Source organism: Elgaria multicarinata, chromosome 7 (assembly GCF_023053635.1).
Source record: "Elgaria multicarinata webbii isolate HBS135686 ecotype San Diego chromosome 7, rElgMul1.1.pri, whole genome shotgun sequence".
Classification (NCBI taxonomy): domain Eukaryota; kingdom Metazoa; phylum Chordata; class Lepidosauria; order Squamata; family Anguidae; genus Elgaria; species Elgaria multicarinata.
This window is the reverse complement of record NC_086177.1, coordinates 79,245,969-79,266,371: the sequence shown is the minus strand read 5'-3', so window position 1 is coordinate 79,266,371 and position 20,403 is coordinate 79,245,969. Positions and strand designations below refer to the sequence as shown.

The 20,403-nt window shown below is 40.8% G+C and overlaps 1 protein-coding gene across 2 annotated transcripts in view; it reads left to right on the top strand.

Annotated features, from left to right (window-relative positions):
- Positions 1-20,403, top strand: part of PAG1 (phosphoprotein membrane anchor with glycosphingolipid microdomains 1) — a 103,107-nt gene that overhangs the window by 22,866 nt on the left and 59,838 nt on the right. The window contains exon 1 of one of the 2 annotated variants that reach the window (XM_063130886.1): positions 14,924-14,954. The exons of the other annotated variant lie outside the window; for it this stretch is intronic. The gene's annotated coding sequence lies outside the window, so the exon portion shown is untranslated. Of the gene's footprint in view, positions 1-14,923; positions 14,955-20,403 lie in introns of those variants that run through there. 2 annotated transcript variants of the gene reach the window in all.

Here is a 20,403-nt window from a genome sequence, read left to right as displayed (position 1 = left end):
TTGGCAAACAACAAAAGCCCTGTTCCAGGCTTGTTGCTGACATGTGAACCTGGCGCTCTGGGATGTTGAGAGAGAAATAACCTAGAATTTTAGCCCAACAGCAATCCATGGGTTAAAACTCTGGGTTGTTTCTCCCTCAGCAACGTAGAGTGCCAGGTTGCATGTCCAGAAAGAAAGCAGGAGTGTGCAGGGGGCAGCGCACTTGCTTGCTCTGGCATGGTCATGGTTAACTATGGTTGTTTGAGCCATAGTTAACAATTACGCACAAACTGGGTCACTGTGTAGAATGGAGTTTTAGGCCTTTGAAATATGGAGGTAGTTCAAATTAAACTGATCAAAACAAAGTCTAGCCAGTTTCTGCCATGCATGCAAATATGACGGCTTGCACATCTCCTTCTCTGTGAAATGCATGCCTTCACTTTGCGATTCAATTATGTTTCTTCTGTTGGGTTGCTTGCACCATGTGAAGCCGCCTTTTTTCACATATGGACATACTGTAGATCTCATAGCATTGCATTTCTAGTGCACACATGTTGGATGCACAGATTCTAAGACACTCTTTCTTTTCATGTGGTACATTTATTTTACTTTTTACATGGACTAATTTAACCAAGGAGGAACTTTACTTTCATACAGGGTATTATTCCTTCCCTTAAAATGTACAACTGCTTTATTGGGAAGAGCCCTGGACATAACGGAAGCCAATCAATGGAACAACTAAAACTGGTCTTTAATATTCAGTAGCAGAAAGTTCTGGCAGTATTAGATATACAAGTTTAGTACAATAAATATGAAAGCTTAGTGTGGTATATAGAACACTGGTTTTACAGTGAGTAAAACAGGGACCTTTGTGGCTTGTGATGGAGGACCTTTACTATGGCTGGTTTAGAAAATAGATTTGAGTGCATATCATGTGAAATTCTCCCTCTTCTCTGCTACAAATTTAATGGGAAAGTTCTGCTGTAGTGAACTCTTGTGGTTTTTGAACAAGAAAAACCAATCCATCTCAGCCATACCGATGGGAAGTATGCAATTAAATTAAGTGAAAAGGTTACAGTGTAGGATATGTATTAACATTCTATTAACCCTTCAGGAGATAAACAGCTATGAGAATGAGTTAATAAGGATATCTCTTGGAACTGCAAACTTGTTTTTGGTCTTCATGCTCTATCTACAAATTCAATTTACGTTAAGATAAAATAATTCAGGTACACTGAACAATGACACTGTAACTGCAAAACTGATTTGACAGGGTGATAGACCTCCACATTTATCTTTCAAAAATATTTTTAAATTATTAAAACTTATATTAGCTGCCCCACAACTGTGAGGCTCTCTAGCCTTGGAAACAGCCTGATATCCAAGCCTGAGCATTTTTCTCAAATGTGTAAAATTGTCTCATTTATACTGGCTTTCAGTAGCTGGGGTTAAAGTCAAAATGGTATTCTTACTTTTTGGATGCTCTTAATTTTATTCTATTGGGGCTTTTGGTGGTTTGTCCTAAATGTTGTTACTCATCACCCATCCTGAATTTCTTTGGATGAGAGAGGCTAAGAATCTTAACATCAATTATGGAAAGAGTGCCAGGAAAAACAGCTGCTGTTAAAATTGAGCTTAATTTCAGAAGCACAACTGTTTCTCCAGACCTCTTTCAATTATATCAACAAAATAGATATTTACATCTTTTGTACATAGCATAAGTTCTACTTTATAGCAGGGATCTTAATCTTATTTATTTATTTATTTATTTATTTATTTTTACATTTTTATACTGCCCCAATAGCTGAAGTTCTCTGGGCGGTTTATATCTTTATAAGCTGTTAACGAAAGTACAATCAAGACTGCAACTTTAGAAACTGAAAAGCTTTGAGGCATAGTTAAATTAACTTCCTGCTCCAAAAAGCTGCTTTACTATGCTGAAAAATATACATTAGTGATAGCATGAAACCAGATTATATGAACTTCTCAAATCCAAATTTGATTCTAATTCCTTCTAGCCTGTCTATGGCTTTTTAACAGAAATAAATCAATGTTGTGAGGAAAATGCATGTTTAAAATAAACCTATAGAATTGCATTTTGGAATAGCTATATTTCAAGACGAAATAGAAATTCCATAACTATCTTGTAACATCTGAGACGCTGAATGCGACTATAATATTTTCTGATTGGTCTTTTCAAATTATCAGCAATGATTATTTCGTGCTCTTAAAGAATTATGTATGACATATCTGCCTTCAGGAATCAATGCACCGGAAAAACTAATTTAGTAGGATATAAGGTATGGCTTAGATAATCAGTAAAATTAGAAAATAAATGCAGACCTATCAATAAACAGCGGAGGGAGCAATCCTATGGCCACTGGACATTGTCTAGAGCGCCATAGAATTCTTCAGTTTCTGGGAACTGAGTTTGGAACCATGGCTCTGATCTTGGAGCCCAGGAACTGCTCTCCCTGACCTCTTCCCCGACCCACTGTAGCTGCACCAGCTACATCTCTGCGCTTGGAAATGGCACATGGAGAGGGTGAGAAGGGGGCAGTCCCAGGGTCGGGGAGCGCACTGCAGAAGTTGCTTTATACAGCTTCCTATCAGGTCTCCAGGCTCCTTCCCTCCCCCTCCCCAAAGCTGTGGCTGGATAGGTAAAATCCCCCATCTAGGCAAAATGCAGCGCAACTGGAGCACAGAGGAAAAGATCCCTTCCATGCTCCGGCCACCCTGCCGGAGTTGGCAGCCTCCAATTTCAGAGATTGGCGATTATCCAGATAGGATTGAATGCTGAGTATAAGGTTTTAGATTCACCTAACCATTTGGTTCAGATAGTAGAATTTAGTTGGCCAAGGAGACTTCTAAAACAGGCTCTAAAATAATTAGTGTTATCTAAATTTGAATGGATGCAAGCAACTTTTTCTATAAAATGCTTTGCACACTAGTCACAACAAGCTTCAAATGGCTCCATGGTTTCATTGTAGGAAGATTGCAACAATACTTTAATAGCTTGGAGAGTGGGATTAAGTAGATGGAAATTTGGTGGAAATATACCTTCAGATGTAGAGAGAGAGAATTAGTAAATAATCTGGATAACCGCCCAGAGAGCTTCGGCTATTGGGCGGTATAAAAATGAAATAAATAATATAATTAATATAATATAATATAATATAATATAATATAATATAATATAATATAATATACAGCCCAGAAACACTATACGGCTATGCAGGTATTTGTCTGCAACACAGGGCATGTCTACGTGGGATTTTTATCCCGGGGTTGTCCCTAAGCGTGTACAGGGGATCCCGGGGGCAACCAGGGACAACCACTCCATTTTCCAAGGATAACTGGTTCCCCAGTTATCCCGATTTTCCCACGGTCCCAGGACTGTTCTCAGACCACAGTAGGTGTGGGCACCCGGCCCACCTTACTCATGAGTAAGTGCGGCACCAGAAACAGGCACAGAGCCACGTAGCGTGGTTCCGTGCCCATCGGGAGGGGGTGGCAGCAATTTTGCCACCCCTGGAATGGCAGGGAGGGGGCTTGGGGGCAATTTTGAGGGGGAAAGGTTCCCCCCTTACTTTTCATTGGAGCGGGGGCTCACTCTTGCACAACTGGCCCCACTGCTCCCCTCCCAAAAAAAGGCAGCTGCGACATCCTGCTTCCTCCCCAGATGTCACACGCCGTGTGTGAATCCAGGGGGAGGATCCTGCAATGAGCATATTGTGAGATCCTCCCCCCTCCCTCCCTATGTGTAGAAATGCCCACAGTTACATTCAAACTGGGATGGGACATGTGTGAGCTTTGCTACCTTACAGATCTTCATGCATTGAGTGGAAAGGTCTGCACAGGGGCTTGTAAGCATATTCAGTTGGACATACTTACACAGCTCCTGGAGTTGTAAACCGTGCCTATCAAGGTTCCAGGTTGTGGGAGCTGTGTAAACGCATTTGGTCAAACATGCCTACATACTGGCCATGTGGGGACCCTTGGAGGTGGTGTGAGTATGCTCACACATGTCCCATGCCCACATTAGCCCTATGTGCAATGCTAGGAAATCATAAGCTGTATATAGTGGTGTTTGAGGTGTAAACTCCAAATTCTGTAATAATTCTGGGGATTTTTATGCATGAGTTGCCAAGGGCAAGATGGGTATGATGCAATTAGTTTGTCTGGTTGGTGCAATTCAGTTTTCTTTTCACTTAAACTTTTAAAGATAATTAAGGAAACCTAACAGGTATTCAGTTCTTGAATACATTGTTTAAGTACAGTTTTTAAATTTTAGATGGGAAAGAGCTTTTGGATAAGAAGGGTAGCATTTATTTTATTTCTGTTCAAGCAAGTGTATATTACATGCATGTTACATCATCATTATTATTATTATTATTATTATTATGGGTTAAATCAATATTTTTAATGGCTACTTTTGTGAGCCCATTATGTAACTCTAGAATGATTGTAAAGCCCTCATATTTGACGGTCAAAATTCATAGGCAAAAACAGCTAAGGTGAAAGGGAACAGTTCCTGCAACAATACAAGACAAACTTTGTCAGAATTAGCTAATTTTGTGAGCTAATTTTTGGGCAGCTAATAGTAATTCCAAAACAACTGACATATTCTTCCCCAATATTAATCATGTTAAGCCACTTTTGATGGTTCTTTATAGATCCTTTAAAACTGTAAAAAGTATAATATGGTTTGTCATGGAATGTAAGATTGCCAAAAGAGTAATTAGGCAAGCTGCAAGACAATTAAAAATATTGGTTTGTGGAAAGTTGTTAAAGCATTAGGAAAATGATGTATAAACATGCTCCCTTCCTCTCATGGAAGGCAGATCATGGATCCAACCCACTGTTTATGTGGAGGTGGGGGGGGGGGTTATCTGCCACATATTCCAAATCGGTATCTTTTGTATTAAGGTCTTCAGCCACTTTCTAGTTGGAAAATACTATTGATCAAACTTGCAAAAATGCTGGTTTTCTACTTATCAACAGTGACAGATCTGTATTAAAAGGTGTCTTCTTTTGCTTAATTCTTTCATGGCTGGAATTATTAAAATATTTATATTACACATGTGGTTGGTTCTAGTTATTGTTACTGATTGTTGTATTTCACACTCTTGGAGTTCTGATTGCAGATGTTACTTGTTATGAACTGTGGTGTGAAGAATTCATAACAATAACATAATAACAATAAATCAGAATTAGTAAATTAACAACATTATGAAATTGCACAGTGGCCCAACTTTGCACAGAGATTCTACTGGAAGTGTTTGGATTAGAGTGTCTTAATTATTATGCAAGTTTCACCTATAGCGTAAATGCTTAATAAACATTTTAAACATCTTTGCATAAATGTTGCAGAGACTATGGCCCTTTCTACACCTAAGGGTTATCTCAGGAAAATAGACGGATCATCCCTGCCTGCTCCCAGGATCCCGTGTGTCATTTGGATGAACAGGAATGATCCCGGGACGATCCCGGGATATAGGGTTGGTGTAGACATGCCCTAAGTCTCAGTTCACACAACACATTTCTCTACGCAGTGGGCAAACTCCACTCAACAGTTGAGTTTGCAAGGGGTACTCACCACACAACATGTTCTAACTTCACCATTGTGTGACTATGGCCTCCATATGGAAAGGAGGACAGGGCTCCTGTATCTTTAACAGTTGTGATGAAGAGGGAATTTCAGCAGGTGTCATTTGTATGCATGCAGCACCTGGGGAAATTCCCCCTCCATTACAATAGTTAAAGCTGCAGGAGCCCTCCCATCTTTTGTATCTAGTCAGCCTGCAGCTTTAAGTGTTGTGATGAAGAGGGATTTTCCCCAGGTGCTGCATGCATACAAATGACACTGGCTGAAATTCCCTCTTCATCATAACTGTTAAAGATACAGGAGCCCTGTCCTCCTTTTCATATGGTCACCCTAGGTAAAACTCAACTCAGCATTTGATTGACAGTTCCTCTGCCCTCTTTCCTACCCCAGTCCTCCTGATGCTATCCCTTCTCATGTTTCTGCAAGGTGTTGTACAAGTGAAACAACATCGTTTTGATGTGGTTTCACCTTTGCTATACAGTGAGAATACAAGCCTTCTGTGAGCAGAATACAGGAGGCTATTTACAAAGAGTCAGTCAGACCATTGGCCTGTCTTGCTCAGTATTTTCTATTGGCAGTGGCTTTCAAGGGTTTCAAATAAGAGACTTTCCCAACCCTACCTAGAGATGCTTGGGATTGAACTTTAGACCTTTTGCATGCAAAGCATCTCATCTTCTATTGAGCTGGGCCTTCCTTCCCCCTGCTGCATGTTGGGTAAAACTTTTGGATCCAACCCCATATTTTGGGCCATAGCTAGTGGATGCATATTATTATTATTATTATTATTATTATTATTATTATTATTATTATTATTATTATTTTCACTTATATACTGCTCCCATAGCCAGGGCTCTCTGGGCGGTTTACAGAAATTCTAAAATTGAGATAAAAACACGTATACAAAATTTAAAATTCTAAAACACAGAACATACACACATAAAGCATTAAAAACATGTGGGTGATTAAGATGTGCTGCCATATGCCTGGGCAAAGAGCAAAGTCTTAACCTGGTGCCGGAAAGATAGCAGCTTTGGCGCCAGGCGAGCCTCGTCAGGGAGATCGTTTCACAGTCTGGGGGCCACCACCAAAAAGGCCCTATCCCTCATTGCCACACTCCGAGCCTCTCTCGGAGTAGGCTCCCGGAGGAGGACCTTAGATGTTGAACGTAGTGACCAGGTATATTCACGTCGGGAGAGGCGTTCCATCAGATATTGTGGTCCCAAGCCGTGTAAGGCTTTATAGGTCAAAACCAGCACCTTGAATTGGGCTCGGAAACATACAGGCAGCCAGTGCAAGCAGACCAGAACAGGTGTTATATGGTCAAACCTTCTGGTTCCCGAAATCAATCTGGCCGCTGCATTTTGCACAAGCTGCAGCTTCCGAACCGTCTTCAAAGGCAGCCCTACGTAGAGCGCATTGCAGTAGTCCAACTTGGAGGTTACCAGAGCATGGACAACTGAAGCCAGGTTATCCCTGTCTAGATAGGGACATACCTGGGACACCAACCGGAGTTTGTAGAAGGCACTCCGTGCCACTGAGGTCACCTGAGCCTCAAGTGACAATGATGGATCTAAAAGAACCCCCAAGCTACAAACCTGCTCCTTCAGGGTGAGTGCAATCCCATCCAGAACCGGTAGAACACCCCCCATCCTGTCAGCAGAATCACCTACTAACAGCATCTCAGTCTTGCCTGGATTGAGTCTCAGTTTATTAGCCCTCATCCAGTCCATTGTCGCAGCCAGGCACCGGTTCAACACATCCACAGCGTCTCCTGCTGAAGATGAAAAGGAGAAATAGAGCTGCGTGTCGTCAGCATACTGATGACAGCACACTCCAAAGCTCCGGATGACTGCACCCAGCGGCTTCATGTAAATGTTAAACAACATGGGGGACAAAACTGACCCCTGCGGGACCCCATACTTGAGAGTCCACGGGGCCGAGTAATGTTCCCCAAGCACCATCTTCTGTATCCGACCCGCCAAATAAGAGCGGAACCACTGCAGAGCAGTACCTCCCACTCCCAGCTCAGTGAGTCGTCCCAGAAGGATACCATGGTCAATGGTATCGAAAGCCGCTGAGAGGTCGAGGAGAATCAACAGAGTCACACTCCCTCTCCTGTCTTTCTCCCGACATAGGTCATCATACAGGGAGACCAAGGCTGTTTCCGTGCCAAAACCAGGCCTGAAGCCTGACTGAAATGGATCCAGATAATCAGTCTCATCCAAGAGTGTCTGGAGCTGGCCCGCAACCACCCGCTCAAGGACCTTGCCCAGGAATGGAACATTTGCTACCAGCCTGTAGTTACTAAGGTTTTCCGGGTCCAAGGAAGTTTTCTTCAGGAGTAGTCTCACTACCGCCTCTTTCAGATGGTCTGGGACCACTCCCTCTCGTAGAGAGGCATTAATCATCTCCTTGGCCCAGCCGGCTGTTCCATCCCTGCTAGCTTTTATTAGCCAAGAGGGGCAAGGATCCAGTACAGAGGTAGTCGCGCAGACCTGTCCAAGCACCTTGTCCACATCCTTGAGCTGTACCAACTGAAACTCATCCAAGATTACAGGACAAGCCTGCGCTCTGGACACCTCACTAGATTTAACTGCTATAACACTGGAGTCTAAGCCCTGACGGATGTCAGAGATTTTGTCCTGGAAGTGCCTGGCAAATTCATTACAGCGGTCCTCAGAGAGTTCTACAATGAGAATGTGTGCAGCTCAAGATGTGGAAATTAGGATTATTCAACATATTAGATAGCATGCTTTAAAAGCACCACAAATAGCAGTTTTTGCTATTTTGAAATTGAAAGTGCCTTGCATTAATATTCAGGTTCAAGCTTTTTGTATATTCAGTTCTTGGTTTGGTACAATTACATTTTGGGGGAGCAATTTCTTCCTTCATCAGTTAGATAAAACAGCCAGGTGGGGTTATTTTGATATAACTGAATTATATTATTGCATTATTGTTCATCTTTTTAAAACAAACAATACAGCTGATGGCTCTTTTAACTTGCTTATCTCTTTTTGCTTGTTTTAGAATATATTATGATCATACTTACAAAGGTTTACAGCATTTTAATAAAACCTTTGGGGACTTTCATAAGCAATGATTAGTTAATCCATGCGCCTGACCTCTAGTACAGATAAGATTCTTCATATGATACTGAGGGAGCGGTATTGTAATAGATTGTATTTGTTCTTTAAGTCATTCAAGAATTAAACAGCTTGTGAAAGTGTATTATTACTGAGAACCAAAGAATAATTGTGAAGCTAACGGTTTTATATGTGTATATAGCTAGTTGATAGTCCATTCCACTGAAATATAAACATGGTTGCCAAAGAATAATTGATACTTACCGTATTTCTTTGATTGTAAGACGCCATCGATTGTAAGACTCACACTAATTCCAGTACCACCAACAGAAAAAAAGCTTTGATTCTAAGAATAATAATCGCATCCGCAATTCTAAGACGCACTCCGTTTTTAGAGATGTTTATATGGGGTGGGTGGAAAGTACGTCTTAGAATCGAAGAAATCTGGTAATTCATAGTAAAGTTTATATTTCTAATGAGATGTGATCTATTTCTTGATACTTGGGGGCAAATTGTATGTATGTGAAAATATTTTTAATAAAGCCTTTATGTGTTGTTGTTGTTGTTGTTGTTGTTGTTGTTAAAAGTTTATTTTTGGTTCTTCTGGATTGTGGCTTTGGTTGGATTTTTAAAGAAAACGTCTTAGTAAAATATTGTGATCCAAAAAGCTTTTTAAATAGTAGCTGCTATATATTCAACCTAAAGATTAAGTAATTAAGAGACCCCGAAAGGGATGCAATTGTATTTAATTATACCAGCTTTTGTTGATTATGTAGGCCAAACTATACATGATGCTCAACTTACTTTTATTTCCCCTGTCCCAAATTCAGAGATGGAGGCTGAAATCTAAAATGAGATATTCACATGTGTGAAAAATTGGGGTTCAGATTTGTTGTATGTTGTTATATTTATTCTTATCCTCCAATCTTCATTTTCTAGTGATTCCCTCCCAGCTTCTCCCTCATCTTCCCCACATGCAAACAGGGAAAAATATATGGATACATGTAGAGATGTCTAAGAAATCCACAATGGAACCAAATGGAGTTTCGATTTTTATGAATCCAACCCATGAATTCCACAGAGAATTTGGCTTTTCCCACATTGGGCAGATTCTGCAGATTTGCAGACTGTTTTTCTAACTTGGAATTTTGCATATTTTTTTCATAGAAACATACAGAAAAATTTTAAAAATGGCCAAAAATATGCATTTCCCCCATAGGCTAAAAATATGAAAATGCACATTTTGAAGGAAACTGTGTGCATTTGCAGAAATGTGGTAATTACCCACCCACCCACTCCCATGGGCAGATGACAGAAGGAAAGGCACCTGACAATCTATGAAACACAGTCAGAATGGATTTTATGCAATCCATTCATCCCTAAGTACATGTACATTTTCCTCCATGGAGAAAAAAGCAGCTGAGGTGGGGGTGATATTTAGCAGAAAAATTGCTGGGAGGGTTAAAAAGCCACGTGTCCTCACACAGCAAGTTGTGATATAAAAGAATGTTGGAGTGTCTTGTGTTTGGACCAAAGTGTATGGAAGTGAACCACTTGCTTAATCCTGCATTCATAGAAGTTCGTTCAGTGGAAGCTATTACTTCACCCATTTTGCGATTCAAATCAGCAGCAGCTAAACATAAGCCTTTGAGTATCACTTCTGTGCACAACCCAATGAGCGTATGCTTGTTTTTGAATTATATCGCATGCTGTGAAGATTCTTTGTTATAGACATCTTGAGTATTACATTGTGATACAATTGATTTGTATATGGCATTACAGGCCAAAAATGTGAAAGCCTAGGGGTTTGCTCGGATATCACTTTCTACTAATTTAACCACGCTTATTCGAAACATGTAAAAGGAGATATTATAAAGTTCTGTTATGTTATTCAGAAAGGCAACCAGTACATTTTTCAGACACATTAATGTCTAGTGAAGATGGATGCTTATCCTCTTAAATTGATTGCATACTCTTAGAGAATCAGCTAAATAAAAAGGCTCAGTTTTCAATTTTCTGCAACTTTTAATGGCTTGTTAAATAAATGCTTCTTTTTTTATTGCAGGAAATAATGGAATTTTTGCCCTTTCACATTAAAGGTGTGAAACAAGCTATTGGATAGTAACATGGAGGCCATTCTTTATTACTAGGTCATGAGATTCGAATACTTTTTCTTCCTTTAATGAGTTTGAGTTTATAACCGTTGCTTCAGGCCACAGTAATTTCAAACTCTTAATGGCTTCCGAAGAAGTCCTCAATAATTATTTTCATATTGTTAAAGACCCGTGTGAGCTAATTTATTGAATTCAGAATAAACTAAGAAAATAAGGTTTGTAAGAAAGAAATATGTTCTTTCCCCAAGAACCTGAAGCAACTTCTAAAAATTTATACAGAGATTCATTAAAACGATTCCCATACCACTTCTCAGTTATTAGTTTCTGAGGAGAAACATCTGTTTTAAGGATTCTGATTATATATGTTGTATGTTTTTGAAAGACATTAAAATCTGATCCTTGCTCAGGTGTGGGAAAGTTATTTGTTCAAGATTTTTTCAAGAGCCATCAGCTTCTTCATCTGGTCCTCTGAATTCCTTGGAATGCCCCCCTGTGAATTCAGCTGAAATTAAAAACTTTATCATACAACTCAAAGTTCGAAAAGCTTCAGGCCCAGATTGTATTACATCAGAATTACTAAAAGCACATTTAGAGTGGTGGGCCTCCCTTCTGACAATTCTTTTTATTCTTATAAATCAAACATGGGAGGTTCCCTGAGGTGTGGAGCAAGGCTGTCATAATTCCCATCTTTAAAAAGGGAGATCCAAAGGCCCTGGCAAATTATTACCCAATAAGCCTTTTGTACATTATAGGGAAAATACATACAGGTTGTTCTCTTTATCCAAGGTGGTTGTAGTAGTCCTTCAGCTGATAGATTACTTAAAGCAAAGCTATTTGCCCAATTATTATATGGTGGTATTATAAGGCATCCAATATAGATTGAGGTGAACAATTCTGTTGTAGAAAAGGTTTAGAGGACCTACAGCACATTTCTGTCATCCCTAACTGTATAGGATATGCAGCCCTTTGTTTAGCAAGTGATGTAGGATTTGTACAAACTAGACTTTAAAATGTTGGCTATTTCTTCACTTCAGTGACAGCTAGAGTTGTACACCTTATGTTAACAGATTAAGACCTGATTTGCATATTGTAGCAACAGTTCCTGCGTTGTTTGACACAGGAATTGTGGGGATGTGCAAGCCATGCAGTAGTTGTTTCCATTTTTAACTAACAACCCAGTTCCTAGGTTGTTTTTTTACATGTGAATCTGGAAATTCTGAAGCTGTATGGTTAAACCGTGGGTAATTGTTGGGTTAACTCTGGGTTGTTCAGCCCATGAACAACCAAGAATCCTGGGTTTGCATGCTGTGAAACAACCCAGGAACATTCCTGGATTGTTAATTGAAAGCAGAAATGATGAGCACATGGGAGGAAGTATAGAAACAAATTTCAACCAACACAGAACAAAAAAATCACATTTCAGTCAAATTACAACATCACTACTTGGGGTGTGGTGTGGTGTGTGGAATCAAACTCAGCAGATGGCTTTCAACTGAGAGCCATCTTAGAAAACAAAAGTAACCAAACTTACGAGGTATGCCCCAGAAACCATTAAACCATTAGGTATACCTTAAAGTTTCCAAAATACCTTTTGCAGCTATAATTTTAAGCTTTACAGAGATGTATAAAACATCTTTTTGGGAAATTCGATTCTTTCCTAAGACATTCCACATTTTAAATACTATGCTTTTTCTGTATCTTAGAAATTTGCTTCTATCAAAGAGATGTCTGTAAGAGCTATAAAGTTGTTACCCTTCCTAAAAGACTAATAGCTACCTTTTAGCCTAATTTCAAAGTCTGGTCGTATTCAGTTCTGAGCATAAGAATTTGTAAATGTCAAATGTCTTGATTTTAAAGATCGTGGTGCCGTATGCTTGCAGTTTCTATTATTTTGTAATTGCTAGCAGTCATTTTGCTTCTGCAGACATTGGTAACCTTACATCTGAGAGACCTGGTGACCAATAAAGCACTTTGCTAAGGGTGCAATACTATGCATGTTTAGTTGTAGGACTTTTTTTCTGTTTAAACTTGCATAGGATTGCACCTTAAGAGTACTTTGTAATCATTGGACTACTAGATACAAATCTTTGTTTGTCCATAAATTGAGAGGTTAATCTGAGGAAGCCATTTTCTTTCAGCCTCACTTCTCTTCCTATAAAATGGGAACAGTGGTAACCATTATGCATAGGGTTATTGCAAGGATAAAAGACAAGTTAATTATTATACCCTTGCACTTTAAACATTCTATGATGTTTACTTAGCAAGTGCAGCAGGCAAGAAATTTTCAAAAGACATTAGAACACCATGGTGTCTTTTTATTTCCCATGTGGAAGCCCTTTAAGCTTCTGATCAAATTCTATTCAAGTAGCCTTTATTTTTCTGACTTGTATGTACGTATGTATCTATGTGTATCATATGCCTTATATATGCTATATATCTTAAATATCCAAACTTTCGTTAGACCTCCTTAAGCTGTTTTAGTCTAGCTGTTCCAAAAGCATATCCATTTTGGAAAGCAAAACAAACAAACACTTTAAAAAACACGCCTCTAATGAAATCCAACCCCCAAACTTAAAACATTCAATATCAAACAGATTCTTTTGGTTAATTTATGTGCATTTATAAGTATTCTTGTGATGACAGTTGAATACATTTGGATTTATTCCAGTAAAACATGCCCCAGTATATAGTCATGACAATAGAGGTGTAACACTGCTAATGGTTTATAAAAGCAGTTTTGCCCTTTTCTTAATGGAGGGCAAAACTGTGGCTCAGCTGAATCATTTTAAAAGCCATTTTAAAAAAAGGATTTTTCCTAATGGACGCTCTTTTTTTGAGGGGGTAGCATGCAGACGGACTTATGCTATTTTAATTCAGTGATGCATCAAAAAGGGAGGTATCATCAGTTGATGTGAGTGGATCATGTTAACACATCAGTTACTAGGAGAATTGAAAGAAAGAGCTAAGCCAGCTTGATGAGGAAATGCTGGAGAGACACAGCTGGAATAAATATATAAATAAGACACTGAAAGATACCAGAGAGAAGGAAGTTGGATACAAAGCTGAAAATGAATTGCGGACCAAGGCAGTGAAGGGGATTCATTTATGGGAGGCATTTACGAGGTCATAAATTATGTCTTGGGCTATTACTGAGTATGTTTGTTCGATGGTCCTAATATAGTGGTGTTGTTTGGAAGCTCTTGTATTGATTTAGCTCAGCCTATTAAATAAGCTTCTGTTTCCTGACATCTTCACTACTGCTTCAGAATTAGGAAGGGTTTCAAAAGAACACAAAATAATGAGGAAGAGGCATGCATAATCTCAGGGCTGGCTCATGGAGCCTCTAGCATAGCGCTCCACTTCCTCTTGCCCCTCCATTCACCTTGTGTTCCCTGGCTGGCCTCTTCACTCTCTTTAACATCTTCCCCTCCTACCATGGGAAAATAAGCCCCCTTTGAAAAAGGGGAGAGGAGAAGGAGGACGACGATGACGATGATGATGAAGAAGAATAAGTGTCCTGTTGTTGCCAGGCAACTGTAGGAGGTCAGTCCCATCCCAACCCCCCAATACTATCTTTTTCATAACCAATAAAATGGCCCAGTCAGGCTTTTTGCAATCTTGGAAGAGTGTGCTGAAGCTTGTATATAAAGCAAATGGGCTATTTAACCACATAGCCCCAGCCATTTCTGAAAACTGAAAATTCGTTTTGGATATAGGTATAAAATTGGATGTGTTCCTCTTCAAAATACTTGATCTTGCAGCGGAGCCTTTGCTACAAATAATTCCAAGATTTTAGATTCAGGTACATTTCGTAGTGTACCTGAATCTAAACAGATGAATACAAAATATGCCATTTTCTATAATCTTATTTAATCCCTGTGACAGCTTTCCCTAACCAGGAGGCTGCCTTCATGGCACCGAGTTAGCGCTGCTCTGCTGCCAAACCCCACGGTGCCGCTGGTGTTGGGTGGCGGTGAATAATCCCCAGTGGGGGAGGCAGCGCGTGTTCTCCAGAGGCTATTAGGCTTGCCAAGCCTGCCCCTCACCCTCCCGTGGCTTCCCACGACCAATGGGAGGTCACCTTCCACCCAGGAATGCCCCCAGAGCAGCGCCGGAAGCGTGGAAGAGTGGAAGAGCCACGCTGACCTCGCTCAGGCAGGAAAAGATGGGGTATTTTTCTGCTGCAGATCTTTGGCTCTTTGCCCAGGGGTGACTCCGAATCGGTGTCTGAGTCATATAACTGATGCAGCATGGATCCTAAGCCATCCTGAAGCAAAGATGACATTTAGACAGCCCCCGTCATCCTCCAGATGTGTTTGACTACAGTTGCAATCACTTCCAGACAGCATGGCAAATGACTTGTTGGAAAGGATTATGGGAACTGTAGCCCAACATGGACACCAGTTTGGGGAAGACTGTCATAGCAATTAAATAAACCCATGGAAAATACCATATTTCGTACTCATCTGTTTAATCATTTGAACAGGAAGAAAGGATGACGTGGAGGATGAGATGATTTATACCAAGCTCCATAAATTCTTTTGAGAAGACGGACTTTCTATTTTAAGAGCCAGAAATATTTTTTATGATTAGCCTTATTCTCTCTCTCTCTCTCTCTCTCTCTCTCTCTCTCTCTCTCTCTCTCTCTCTCTCTCTCTCTCTCACTCACACACACACACAGTTTCTACTCAATTGGTTTTCAGATAAAAATGTTTCACTTTTTGGATTACCTAAATATCATAGCAATTCTGCTGCCTGAGTTCCCACAATACCAGCAAATGATCTTATTAAGGGTAGCTAAGATCCTTTCACCATCATCATAGGACTATCATTGATTTATCAGAAGCAGCAGCTGCAACCCCCATGGGAAAGTTCACAGCTGTCTGCAGCTGCTACAGTAAATTTCTCTCATAAGGATCCAATGCAATTTTTAAAGGAGGAAAGGAACACATGGAAATAACATTAACACTGTATTTACGTATGAATGTGGTATGGGAGGCAGTGCAATCCACTGACTGGAGCAACTTTCCCTCAACCTGGTTCCCTCCAGATAACTGGGGATACTGAGAGTTGTAGTCCAACATATGTGGAGGGTACCAGGTTGAAGTATTACAAAATCTATCTCTTTTAAACCTTAGAGACCTTCGTTTAGTATGAAAATTAGCAGGGCAGAATCCTGTCTGGTCTCTCCAACCCTGCTTAATCCTAATTGCCACATTATTTTTCTGGTGCAACAGCATCCCCACCCTCCCCCGCATGGGCCAAAGTAATCTGCTGCTTGATCCTCTTGTGCATCGCACACTACCAGCCTCCATCTTGGCGGCTGTGAATTGGCGACGCGTGTCCTCAAATCCCCGCGTTTACGCTCTGTCGTGCTGTCCCCACATGGAGAGAACATGGGGGTTATGACAGGAGGGGAGGGAGGAGCCGCTCTGCCATGCCACTGGATGAGCGCCGCTGTGGCTTGGCGCATCCTTTCTCGGTCCCACCCCCTTTACCTTGCTCTCCTGGGAGGACGGGGCTGATCTTGGCTCTCCCCGGAGGTGGCAGGGAGGCGGGCGAGGGGGTTGTGACAGGAGGGGAAGGAGGAGCCGCCTCTCCCCTGTCCTGCCCAGCGCCCCATCCATTATTGTTTTTTTACAGTTTTGTGCAGAGGTGCGGAGGCAGCCCAGCAGTCAGTCAGTTCGCTTGGCTGTCCCCTCCCACCTATCTGGACCCGCTGTGCTTGGCTCCACTTTTTTTCCCCTTTAACTGTGCTACTCTGCGGGCCCGCAGAGGCCCGGAGCTGGCCCAGCGGCCATTTGGCTCACTGCACCATTTCTCCCCCTGTTGCTGCTGATGGTGACGCAATCAGGGTTCACCAGTGGCTGGGGACACGCCTCTGGCGCAAAGCCAGAGGAGGGAGATAGATAGGAGATGTCGGGTCTGCTCCTCCCTTTCCTGAAAAAGTCCCCGACTTCTTAAAAGCGTAGCTTCAGGGATTTGCCCCTGGATGGCTTCGAGATGGCAGCTGCATCATATAGATGACCTGCCACCACTTCAAATCCACTCCAGGGCAAACCTCTCGTCTAGACAGGCCCCCAATGTCTGCTGCTCTCCTGACTAAGGAAATGGGGCAGGATCCCAGCACTGGAGCAAATGGAACTGGAGCTTGATTCGGGATAAAAAGATCTTTGGAATGCTGATAGGAGTGGGCCAAGGATAATGTGTAGCCTAAAACGTGAGAGCTTGTCCTTGTTGCTTAAACTAAAAAGAAGAAGTTTGAGCTTTTGCCTTTTCAGCTTTTTCTTAAAATAGAGAATGTGTTTATTGTAGCATCATGAAAGTGATCAAGTGTGTTAGTGTTCTGTCTTGCTAAATTTGCTACACAAGACCATGTAGAAAGAATACCCAGGAGAGGGGGGAAAGTAAGAGAAAAAGACAATAATACAAGAGCTGGCATCAGAATGGGTTTGGGTCTTCACAGCAATATATCAGAACTTTGTATGTTATGGGTTTCTCCATATAGAATGTGAAATTGCATTTGAAAAAGTGGTAGCTGTTGAACCAATACAGATTATTATTAATCATAAGAGAAGAAGAAAGGTAGAGATGTAATGTTAAGGTGAAAAATTCATTTTGTATTGGGTAAAGCAATGATATACCTTAGAACTTTGATTTAGGAGACAAACACTACAACACCATTGTAGATATTGAATGGTGTTAGATGGATGGGGGGAATCCTAAGATGTTTGCCACATTTCCTGATCAAACGATTTTGAAATATACAGGGTGCAAGGGCTTTACTGCTCCTTTCCCTGTCATAGGCTTCCCACCTCCTAACCTTTTAATCATGTAGCTGGTCAGGTTCAAGCATGCCTTACTGCTGGGAGACACACAGCTCCTTTAGGTGTCTTGATCTGTATGGTAGCTGTCTCTATATTCTTGACTTCATGGGCCCTGCTGGAACGACCATTTAGTCTGGCTCTTTGGGGGCATCGAGGGAGTACAATCCTATCTCTGCAGAGATTTGGGCATTGTATGATTTCAAAAAACGCTTGAGCCTAGGATGCAAGGTTTGGGTTTTATATTGAGGCTTGAAGCCAGCTGCTGGAAGAGATCACGTTTCCCTGCCAGGACCTGATGCAATCCATTCAAGCCAACAGCAAGGCTCCTGTCACAGCACAAGTCCACAAGAAAGGAAAACATGCTTAGGGAAAATAATCCAGACTTTAGGCGTTCTAGGAAAAGACAGAAAAGGCTGGGGAAAAGGTGGGGGTGTCAGCAGGACAGGCACAGAGTCATGTAAGTACCATGCTGCAAATCCACACACCAGGCATGGCGAGAGTGCACTAAATTGCTGGTGTGATGGAGCTCTGACTCTGCCCAGGCTGCCCATTGGTCTCTTTTATTTTGTAATCTTATCATCAGCAGAGTGCTGGAGTTTAGAACAATTATATTGAACAGTGAATTAGTCTAGTGCAGTGGTGGGGGACATGTGACCTTCCAGGTGTTGGTGGACTACAACTCCTAGCATTCCTGGCCAGTATGGTGAATGGTGATGGAATTGAAGTCCAGCAACATCTTGGAAGACTACATCGCCATCTCTGGGCTAGTGCAAAAAAGAAAGGAGGGTGGTCGGCTACAGAAGGGAGGCTACAAGGAAAGAAAAAGCCGTGGAAGAGTAAACCTAGCCCATCATTATGCTTCATTTTCTTGGCCCACCAGCGAGTCACTGAACATGGATCTAAAGTTTACATTGCATTTGGCCTGTTTCAATTTCACTTTGAAAATGACCAAATTCCTACACAGAAAGGAATTTTGTCATATTAGAAATCACCTGTATGTTTGCCTGTGGATGAGCTGCAGAATTTCTTCCACCTAAACTTGTCAAAATTCAGTAGTCAACATTTATGTGTAATTGGAATAAATTTGCTCAGAGATCAGCAAAACTGCAGGCCTATAAAATTTATGAATGGACAGTCAAAGAGCATTGCTATGTCACAAAAATAACACCAGGCAGGTGCTTTTTCAGCCTCTTTTCTCATTTCCAACTATTTTGCCTAGTGTCATCATCGGAATGACAAAAATATGTCAATCTTCCACTTGATGTTTCTGTTTATAGCGAAAATCTTATGTGGTACTGTGCAATCATATGGCACGGTTTCCCTTTCTGGTGGATGGGCATATTTTCAGTTTCATGAATATTTAATTTCCAAAGTCTTCCATTATATCGACATCCAGTGACTTGGCATATTATTTGACATGCTTTTTAATCAGATTTGGCATGTCAGAAAAGCATTTATATTAGCATTCCCTTGTGTTTTGAGAGCTTTGCAATTTGATTTAGCTAACGAAATATTCTGCATAATTCAAGCTACGTCTAGGGAGTTCTTATTACTTGGTCATGACAACATGGTAAAATGATTGGCTTTTACATTTTCCTAGCCAGGTTAACTTCAATGCATTCAAAAATCACAAGCATGGGGGAAATCTTGATTGGAAATCTAATTAAGGAATGAAACTAACAGCATGAAAGAACCTCCAGACATGTCAATCCCTTCATCTTCTTAAATGAGGCACACTTGAAATGGCATGATGAGCAGAAGTAGGTGCCCAACAACTGAAATGCCTCCTAGAAACACAAATATTCACTCTACTTTTACTTGTATATTTTTTCTTATATTTTGAAATTAAGAAGTTGTTATTGAGTACAGATGGAGGAGAAATAGTCAATGGTACATCTAAGGCTGGGTACCATAAGCAAATGCTTCTGCCCCATCCTTCAAAAATGGGGAAAAAGTTAAAATCCTACTTTCAGTGACCATGCAAGCGGAAATCTATTTTTACTGCCCTGCCTGGCTCCAGTTTCTGATCTCTCCTCTCCAGATGCCTGTCCAGAATTAGGTATGCTTGAGGAATTCTTTCTTTAAATGTTCTGATATGAACTGATGTACTCTGCATCTTCTGGACTAACATGTGGATCAGAATTTTGCGACGCAGTTCTTGGCTTACAAAAAGTATCAAAATGCACTTTAAATGCTTTTTTTTTTTAAAAAAATACAAAATACATTTAGAATTATGTATTTTGAGACAAAATATGTTCACGTATATGTATTTAAGTGCAAAGTTCATGGAGATTTGAGTGGGGGGGAAATCTCAAGGATTAATGCAGAAATGGGACACAAAGGATATATAAATAAATATACGCAGAAGTGAAAAAGGCCAAAAGAGTCATCTTGTCTATTCCTATTCAGAATGTGCCCAGGCCATAGGATTTAGCATACAGGTACAGTAGGTAGTGTGTGTGTGTATAGATGGGAATCCTCAGTTTAACTGATTTTTAACCATAATGGGAATAAAGTTGTGGCTGGAATTGCTACTGTTCAAATTGTATAGAATTCTTGGCTGAGGCTGATGAGAGTTGAATTTTACAGCACACCCTGAAACACCCTCGCTTGGGATTCCTATTTTAATTTTAATATTAATAGAAGGAAGGCACTGAGTATGTGTGTTTGCTCTTCACTGGAAATAAATAGGAGCAGTGGTTTAGACCAACTAACCCTGTCCTATTTTTCAAATGTTGCTAAGATCATAAGAACAGCCATGTGGAATCACAGGCCAAGGATCTGTCTAGTCC